Below are 10,482 nucleotides of genomic sequence, written 5' to 3' on the forward strand. Positions count from 1 at the left end.
AACTCGAACTAAAACAAAGCCGTTTGTCAAGTACAGTACTCCGTAACAAACAAACAACAGTCAGTCAAACACGTTGACTTTATAAAACCCAACCACTTTCCCCTTTTTCCCTTTTCACTCACCTCCGTATAATTGACGGCGCATCTCCTTTCTCTCATGACGACTCCGTCCACCGCTAATTTACGAAACTCTTCACCTTCTCTCTCCTACTCCACTCCTTAACCCCTCAATTTCTCGATCCTTCTACTTTCAATGGCAACGCTTTCGCCGCCGATCGCCTCCAATTTCACACCGCCGCCGGCGAAATCAACTAATTTCTTCTCCGGCGTCGGAAACGAGGGTTTCGGTTGAATTTTCCGAGAAAACCGACACGTGTCAGGAAAAGCGGGAATTTGACGGTGTTAGGTTGTGCGGAGAGTAGAAATCTGCCGGAGGAGATCGATTTGAGTGATCCGGATTGGAAGATTAAGTATGAGCATGATTTTGAGCAGCGGTTTAAGTTGCCGCATCTTACTGATGTTTTCAAGGATCTTAAACCTAGGCCTTCTACATTTTGCCTCAAAATGCGGTAATTTTTTTTTTTTTATAATTGTTTTGAGTATTTGATGGATTAATTTCTGGTTTTTTTGATGTGGTTGAAATTGATTATTTTGTGAATTTGAGGTGCAGTAGACTGAATTATGTGTGTTAGTAGTTTGTTGTTGTTTGGTTGTAGTAGTAAGAATTATGAAAGAAAATAAGTAGACTAATGTGGCTATTTGAAAGGCGGAATTAATGGTTGCATATACTATTTAGTAAGATTGAAAGGATTTGTGATTAAACTGAAGGCGAGTGGGTGTTTGGACGGATTTAGAACACAATTGACAGTTGGATGTGTTAGGATAGGGTATTCATGGAAGGATTTTGTATTAGTAAGTGCAGTTGGAGTTGTGGACACTGGGGATATAATTAGAGATCACTAATTGCATTGGTTTGGGCATGTGAGGCGGAGGTCAGGAGGTATTGAGATAATCAGTAAGGAAAGTAGAGGATTGGGATGAGGGGATCTAAGAATTTCGGGGAAGGCCAACATGGATGGAAATAGTTAAGAAGGATATGAAGAAGTTGGGTTTGGATAAAAGAGAATGAAAGGTGAGGTTTATTGCTGAGTGCTGACAACTATATTGTGATTTTCCTTTAAGAGCAAGCTATTCAGCTGCATGAGTTTTAATGTTTGTTGGGATGTAGGATTAATAGTTCAATTATAAGTTTTCAAAATGGCTTACTAAAATGAGGTATGAGATGTTTAGTATCTTTAAATGAGGTATGAGATGTTTAGTATCTTTAAATGAGTTTTATGTTTACTACTCTCCTCCAATCCTTTTTGTTCTTTTCATTTAGAATCGGGTGTAAATTAAGAAAAGAAAATTTTGATGAGCTAGAAACCATTAAAAAGTAATAGAGATTCTAATTTTACATTAAATAATCCCTCTATTCAAAACCAAAAAAAAAATGAAAAAGAAAAAAAAAAGGTAATTAATACGGAGTTTCATTAAAGAGAATGATAATTAAAATGTAAAATCATGTATAGGGAAATTCAATTAGTGGAAAATTGTTTACAAATTTGTATCGAAAAGAGAAAAAAGGTTATAAAATATTGGCAAATTCATCGAATAAATAAAAGAAAATTGAAGGAACTTTTTACCATATATGGAATAAATGAGAAGAATTTTGTAAACTTTTCTAATTGGGAAATGAAAGAACAAAAAGAGTCGGAGGGAGTATAAACTAGTGTTTTATACTTTGTGGAAGATACAGAATGGATTTATGGATGATAATGACTAGTGAAATTTAAAAATTTGACGCTTCTTCGTTTTTTATTTACTTATAACACTATTCACAAAATTTAATTTGACTACCTTTGGTAAATCTATGATTATGATAAAACATAGTCATGTAGGATCTCCTTTTATAATCATCTTAATGTATAATTTCTACATATTGATGATTAGAGATATTAATTGTTGCAATTGTGCGTTAGCTGATTTGATAAAAGAAACGTGCCAATTAAAAAGAATGAAGTAATTATATGCTTCTATCTTACATTTGCACTATTATATATACCAAGTCAAATGGGGTTTGTTAAATTTGGTTTTATATGTATTTTAAATATCAATTTTTTTTTATTTTTTTTTATACTTTTAGATTATTAATACTTTTAGATTATTGATAAATAAAAAATAACAATGATTGAAGTTACATATTGACATGCGTGAAAGTGAAAATGCTGTGTTAAGACATGATAGTTGTTTTTTTTTTACATAAAGAAAGGTACTAATTTATTGCATTATTACAATCGATGTATTGTTGTATGTATAGTGTTATTGATCGTTTTGTTCATTCTTTTTCATTATTAACTATTTTTTATTTGAATATTTATTTTAAGGTCTCCGGTGAGTGAAGATTTTGCAGGTGGGTATCCATCAGATGAGAAATGGAATGGGTACATTAACAATAATGACAGAGTTTTGTTGAAGGTGCATTACATTGCTTGATTTTAAGAAAAGTCTAATTATATATGAATCTAATTCTTTCATATTAACAATTTCAGGTCATCCGCTATTCCTCGCAAGCTTCAGCCGGTGCAGAGTGCATTGATCCTGATTGTACCTGGGTGGAGCAATGGTAATTTTATTGTTTACTAGTTTTTGGCCCATACAATGTCCCAGGTCATTATAGTATGAGATTAGAATTGTTGTTAAGTATTTTATATCTTAAGAGGGTTAGAATTCAGAATTATGGTTGTTATAAAATCATGAGAATAGATATATGGTTAGATACTATAATAACAATAACAACAAAACCAAACGATATAATGAATCAAAATTTAGAGAGATGGTTAATATAATAGTATAAGAAATAGGAAAACTCAAAGTAGATTATTAGTGGCTAATAGTTGTTATGGTGAATGAATGGACACAAAAATAGATGGTAAGATATTTATGTTATTAGTGAAAGGGTTTAGGTTGGAATCTTGATAAACCTTTTGCACCAATTCTTAGCAATAAGTATTGTGGTAAGGATGACATATGACAATATTACATTATTCTTTAGAGTTTTAATAATATTATAGATTTTGTTTAATTACTTGTTTATATAATAATTGGTTTTTAGTATCCAAATTATGAATTCCATTCATTATTAGTAAAATGATGATTATATCTTACATTCAATTTGTTTTAGGGTACATCGTGCAGGACCAAGAGAAGAAATATATTTCAGACCCGAAGAAGTTAATGCAGCAATAGTTACTTGTGGAGGTCTTTGTCCAGGTCTTAATGATGTCATTAGACAGGTTCGTTTGAAATCTACATTTTCATGGAAAAATACCTTAGATTTGTATTATGGTAATTTGACTGTATTGTAGTGAATAATTTTATAACATTTTGAATTTGAATCAAGCAAATAACATTATGTTTTTTTTTTTTCATTTTATTTTCTTATTTCGTTTGTGTTTTGTTGCATTTTATTCGTAATTTTACCCATTATTGAAGTGTTTTTTTTTTATGCAATCTATCCACCTAATGGTTTTGATATGTTATATAGCTATGTTTTTTTAGATTGCATTGTATTGCTATGGATGAGAGTACAAGTGTTTGTTGGGATGGATGTGTATATGAGATGTGCCTATTTATAAGCCTCCTGGCTACAAAGCCTAGAAAATTCAAGTTTTTTACCAACTAATTTACAAATTTTGTAAAAGGCTCTATTCCTACAAAAGTGACCTGGAGGACTCTAGAACCTTTTGAATAGCACCAACCTTTATGTCATGCATTAAATCATGTTTCTAAGCTTCATCTTAGAAAATTAGCTCGACGATGGTCTTCATTAGCCCAACATATGACGGATTCAAGTTTCAGCCCATTTAAAGCCCGTTTAGGCACTGAACCAGCCCATTTTTATGTTGCCCTCATTTAGGTCTAAGAATATACGCTTATTCTTAAATAAAGCTCTAGAGTGTATGGTTGTTGATTAGTGCCCCTATGTTGCCATTACACCCATACCCCAATGACCTAGCATGGGGGACAATGAGTCGGAGCATGACAATGCGCCCTGGGTGCTCTTCATTGAAATCACCTTGCCTAGACAAAAAAAAAAGGGGGGGCGGGGGGGAGAACGTTGGACTAAAATTGCCTTGCACGTCCTTAAGCCCACATTTCAGTGCACTCCTCAGTATACATCTCATAAACTCTCTTGTTAAGTTTACGATTAGGTTTTTTCTAAAGTATATTGATAGCGAATTTTTGAAGACATCATTGTTAATCCATGGAAGAAACAAATAATTTGAGAAGTTTTTGTGAATGTTATGCAGTAAATAAGTTTCTTAGCTTTCTAGTTTCCATATCTCCTGATTTTTCTTTTTGGTGCAGATTGTAATCACTCTTGACATATATGGTGTAAAAAACATTGTAGGCATTCCATTTGGGTATCGTGGTTTTACAGACAAGGGCATAAAAGAAATGCCAGTAAGTCTTCTTTTTTCAGCCTCTTTATCAATTGGACAGACTTTGATGTTAGTGCTAAATATACTATTTGTTCTTCTTGCATTCTGAATTAAATATTATTTTTGTCTATGTATCTTGACGTAAGATGCATTTCTCTGTTATATTCAGCTTTCACGGAAAGTTGTTCAGAAACATTCACCTCTCTGGGGGCAGTTTATTAGGAGTTTCACGAGGTGGGCCAACTGTCAGAGAAATTGTAGACAGTATGGAGGTAGGTTAAGGTTCTTTTGTTGCTCACTCGTGCATCTCATCATTTGAAAATAATAAAAAGGCTACATGAAGCCATGATTGATATCGATGCCTCTGATTTCTTCTTGATTACAGGAAAGAGGAACCAATATGCTTTTTTGTTTTGGGTGGAAATGGAACACATGCTGGTGCAGTAGCAATTCATAACGAGGTTTAAGATACTTCATATTGTACCAAACACTTCATTTTTCCTTTTCCTTTTCTCCTTTACTAATGTTAGGAAAAATTGTCAACTGCCTATTTATTATAGGGTAATGCTATATGTAAGCATTAAATACATATAAGCATTTAGGGAGTAATTACTTGCTTATATTTACATAATTTTCTAGTGTGGTATTTAATGCTTATATGTAGCCCTAAGGGCTCTATGTATAGCATTTTCCTTTATTACATACCACTTTTTCCAAGTAATGACCTTTCAATTTTCTTTTTTTTAATGCAACTGTTGCATTTTTTTTGAGGCTTGTATGATAAAAAAAATTGCCTTTAAGCTAATTAATGACCTAATTTGAGACTATATTAGACTTCACCCAACTCTAACCGACAATTGAGAGTAATTACTTGCACCATTCAACCTTGATTGTTTAATAATTGTCTATTAAAGGCTAAATTAGGACCTATAAAAGTTGTCCTTGGAAGGGATTTATCATTCTCAATTTTTTTGAAAATAACATTGTGGGAATTGTTCTATAATACATAGTAGGTGACAAGTATTCCGTATTGTAAAATGAAACTTGGATTATACTTCCTCCGTTTCTTTTTAGTTGCAACACTTTCCTATTTTGGAAATTGTTAATTACTTGCAACACTTTCCATTTTTAACATTTCTTTCTCTCTATCTCTCTCCTACCCACATGGGTCCCTCTTATTTTTCTCTCTATCTCTCTCCTCTTCAAAAATTGCCTAGGAGACCGTGAAAATAAAAGTGTTGCAAGACTTGCAACTAAAAAAAAAACGGAGGAAGTATTATTTGTGCTTGTGATAACAAAGCATGCTATATGAGGTTACTAGAAAGTACTTCAGGCCTTCGATTTTCCTCTCATATCCGCATTCATAACTCGAGCATCTTATTTGTATTCATATGAGGACTCTAAGACATATAAACCTGTGTCATTTAACTTGATTTGTAAGCTTGTCACCTGTGTGGGTCTGTAATGTGTAGGGAGGAACTCACTCTGTTCTTTGCTTCTTTTGCTACAGTGCCGAAAAAGACGAATGAAGGTGTCTGTTGTTGGTGTGCCAAAGACTATAGATAACGACATTTTTGCTTATGGACAAGACCTTTGGTTTTGATACAGCTGTTGAGGAAGCACAAAGAGCCATTAACTCTGCATACATTGAGGTTGGACCTCTTATAATGAATCAGCCTCTTGTTGATTTATCTCTTTCTCAAGTTGCTTATTTGTTGGCACAAGTTGGATACGGTTAACAATTTTGCTTCTAAACCAATACATTGTGTATGCTTCTATTTTACTCTTGACTGCTCCATTAACAGGCACATAGTGCTTATCGTGGTGTTGGCCTCGTAAAATTGATGGGTCGAAGCAGTGGTTTCATAGCAATGCATGCTTCCCTTGCTAGTGGCCAAGTTGATATTTGCTTGATACCAGAGGTACCTTTGTTGAACTACAAATGAAGCATTACACACTAACATACTAAGATATGACCTATCACTAAAGTGTGGTTTTTATTTTTTACTCATCCAAGGTACCATTTCATATACATGGGCCACATGGTATTTTGAGGCATCTCGAGTACCTACTTGATACAAAGGGATCAGCTGTCATCTGTGTAGCTGAGGGAGCTGCGCTGGTGAGTTTTTGTACCTTACTTTTTGGAATTGTTGAAACGTTTGCAGCCTAATTGATAGTTTGCTGCTTTCAAAAGATTATGGAAAGTAAAGTCTGAACCCATGATGTGACCAATGTGAAAATGCAACTTGAACGAATGTTTGGGATAAATTCACAAACTCATAGTTGGTTGGTACTGTAGGAAGATGTAAATTAAGGGCAGACCTTGACGTTAAAAAGGGTATCCAGTTGTCATTGGCTACTAGAGTTGCTGAATTTCTCACGCTCCTTATTGTGGTTTTACTTTTGATGGATGTCAACCTGACGAGACAGTCTTTGGAGTTTGTATCTATTGTGTGCCAATGAAAGTGACCATAAACAATTTTGCTGGAAGAATCTTAATATTCTGTCCATTAATGACTGTAGCAATATGAACAAGAGGTTGAAAGGAAGATTTCAACTGAGAATAATATATTGGTACTTTGGTAGAAAATCAATGGATTATGAATATCGTTGGCAGATGGTTCCCTTTTTTTTTTTTTTTTCCGTTTATATGTTAATGCAAGTTGAATATTTTATTCAGCAATGGGCGCTGCCACTCCCAGAAATGTAAAATTCAGCACATCTAATTGTTATGTTCCTCTTGTGAAATGCAGAATCTTCTTGAGAAAAGTAATGCCACTGATGCATCCGGGAACGCTGTCTTTGGTGATATTGGTGTGCATATTCAACAAGAGGTAAGTGTTGGTTTCTTCTATTTTGACTTCTTTCTTTCCACAAAGTTGACTTCAGGTTCAAAGCCTTGTTGATAAACACTTGTATTTAATAGCTAAAATGCAGTCCGTTTGATCTTCTCTTGAAAAAAATCATTTATATGTTGCTTGGGTTTGTTGGGTACTCTTGAAGGTTTATGAATTGAATGTTTATCGGCTTTCTCTTACACCACAAATATTGAGGGGCTATAGAATCTTGGTTGTATTAACTTGACGTATTAACAAGTTCTATACTGATGCTAGAAGAGGTTGTAAGAGGAAGGAAGTATTGCAAGTCTGTCCTACCACAAAGGCTCAAAGTCTTGTTGCAAGTTCCTAAACCGTACTTCAAAATGAGGGTGTTTTACCAACTCCCCCCCCCCCCCCTCTCTCGGTATCCATAAACGAGCATCAATTGCTTACATGCAGTTATAAAATACAACGGACATTAGGGCTTATTCTATACTTTGTAGTTGAAAATATGTTTATCAGACCCTTGCTTAGCCAGAAGCTTATGCACAACTGTGGTAAATTTCCTATATAATAAGTAGCCTGTTGCATTGATCAAAAGTTTTCATTGATCATCTTTCCGTATCACACGATGCTTACTGCATGTTACTTTGCTACACCTCAGATAAAGAAATATTTTAAGGAGCTTGGAACATCAGCTGATGTCAAATACATTGATCCTACTTACATGCTTCGTTGCAATCCGTGCAAATGCCTCAGATGGAATCCTTTGCACTATTTTAGGCCAAAATGCAGTAAGTCTTCGTATTTCTCTACATTTATGATTCCAAATTTCCCATATTTGGTTTTGTTGGAGGGTGTGGAATTTCGGGATGAAATATGAAACCTTGTCACTGCTAATCAGCTTATCCTGTCATGACTGTCGGTGTGGTGAACACCGCAAGTTACAATCTGGACCTTTGGCTAACCTTTGTAATATTGCTCACAAATTGCTTTATTGTCCTACCTGTGCAGCAATTTGTGTTAATCTTTCATTATTCAAGGTCAAAACTCGTCAACTTTAATCTTACTTTTTACTGATTTGTAAGAGCCACTAATAACAGTGGTGTATATAGGATTTGATCCCAGATCTCCACCTACACACACACACACCGAGACTTTTACCACAATCTTAGCGTTTTTATTTGTCTGCAATTTAGATATGCTACCAAATTTTGAACTTAAAAAAGAGTGAATGGTTTTTGCAGGTTCACGGAGCATTTGCTGGCTTCAGTGGAATCACAGTGGGTTTGTGTAACACTCATTATGCCTACTTCCCTATACCCGAAGTCATAAAATACCCACGGCTTGTGGATCCTAATAGCCGTATGTGGCACCGTTGCTTGACCTCAACTGGCCAGCCTGATTTCATATAAACAATTGATTTCATTTTTTAACGTACAGAGCTTCCACGTCTCAGGACTCAGGAGAAACACTAACTTATTGAGGAAACAATTTAAAGTGGATATTCATTTAGATAATAAGATTGATTGATTTAAACACTCTGTAATTTTTCTGCAGTATAGCTTTTCACGCCAATTTTTTTCGAGGTGATGAAATAAATTTTACTACGGAGTAGTTGTTTCGACCAATTTGGTGTTTCAACCAAGTTGGTGTTGGTCCAGGTCATGGATTGTACGGAATATGTGTACGTTTTTTTGTTTTTGTTTTTTTTTTTTTTACGGAATATGTGTACGTTGTACATTACATTTGTAATCTTGAATTAATTTTTATCATTATGAGGAGTGGTAACACTCAGTTTATAGCAGTTGTGCTATCAATCTAATCTAATGCTTTGATTGCTGTCAAATTTGTGATATTCGAGTTAGCATAGATTGGTGAACATAGCCAATGGTACGTGTGAGATTAGCTGCTAGCATATTACTTATTTAAGCTTTTATGCGATGTAAATTGTGGTAAAAAAGTCTAAATTAAAGTGTCATACAAGGCTTGTTTGTTAATACCAATAATTAATACTTGAAATAATTGTCAAATATGATGTAATTGGTGATGTAGGATAAAGAAACCAATATACGAAGTATATTTGATGGAGTATAGAATCAATGTACTAGTATATCAGTTGGTTACATTTGTATGTTTGTATTCGCTTGGAGTATGCAAAGTTTTCGTGAATACGATGTTTTTTTAGCTTAATTTGTCGTCTTCTACATGGTAAAAAGATAGAGGCTTTTTTTGACAAAAAAAAGATTGAAGCTCTATTTAACTTTTAGTTGTTAGCTAGCTGTATTAAGAGCAGTTCTAACTAGTTGTATTCGGCTAATTTAATACTGTAGTTGTTTGTATTCTTTATACTACCTCCGTTAAATATTAGTTGCAACTTTAGGCTATTATTTGTAAGATATAAAATATTCCAAAGTTGCAACTAATATTTAACGGAGGTATTATATTATCAGTGTATAAGTGTTTGGTAAAATACGGAGTTACATAGAGTAACCATTTATCAGGTTTTTCAAAAATTAAAATTAGCAATTTGTTTTTAAAAATATACGGAGTATCTTACAATTCATCTATAATCAAACACTCTCGTTAAAGGTTTATTTGGTCAAAATTTTCTTGTCTCAAACGTCTCACAACCAAACATCCTAAGGGTTAATTATGATTATCGAATAATCATATACTTCGTACTTGACTCTGTAATAAGAATCTGTTAAGTACCCTTCACCATATTTCCAATAAAGAGTGCCATTACTCCTCTTACATCCATTAAAATATGCCTGAGCAAAAACTTTAAAAAATGACCGAAAAACTGGCAAATTTACCAATCAAAACTTCAATTATGTGTCATAAGAATGCAGTTATACAATATAGTATCAGTAACTTAATTTTCCCAAGGAGCTTGACTAGTCAAAGGCTTTACATCTCAAGTAGCATTACTTAATTTTTTTAACCGCATGCAGTTCTTAATACTCCGTACTTTGTTTCTGATACAAGTTTTATCTTATCCTTCGTAGTAAATTGTAAAAATTAAAATACTCTTAATTTGACAGAATCTCTAAGTTTGGTTGCCTTGGACCAAGCATGTGGTTGCCATGATTAGAGTTATTACTAACTACGTTTCATACTTTTTGCAACTTTGCAATATTTTATATCTCACAAATAATATCAAAGACAAGCTAC

General features: G+C 33.8%; 1 pseudogene; it reads left to right on the forward strand.

Annotated features, from left to right (window-relative positions):
• Positions 1-7: 7 nt before the first annotated feature.
• Positions 8-9,113, forward strand: LOC110703565 (annotated as a pseudogene).
• Positions 9,114-10,482: the final 1,369 nt, after the last annotated feature.

This window comes from Chenopodium quinoa, unplaced genomic scaffold, assembly GCF_001683475.1.
Source record: "Chenopodium quinoa cultivar QQ74 unplaced genomic scaffold, ASM168347v1, whole genome shotgun sequence".
Taxonomy (NCBI): domain Eukaryota; kingdom Viridiplantae; phylum Streptophyta; class Magnoliopsida; order Caryophyllales; family Amaranthaceae; genus Chenopodium; species Chenopodium quinoa.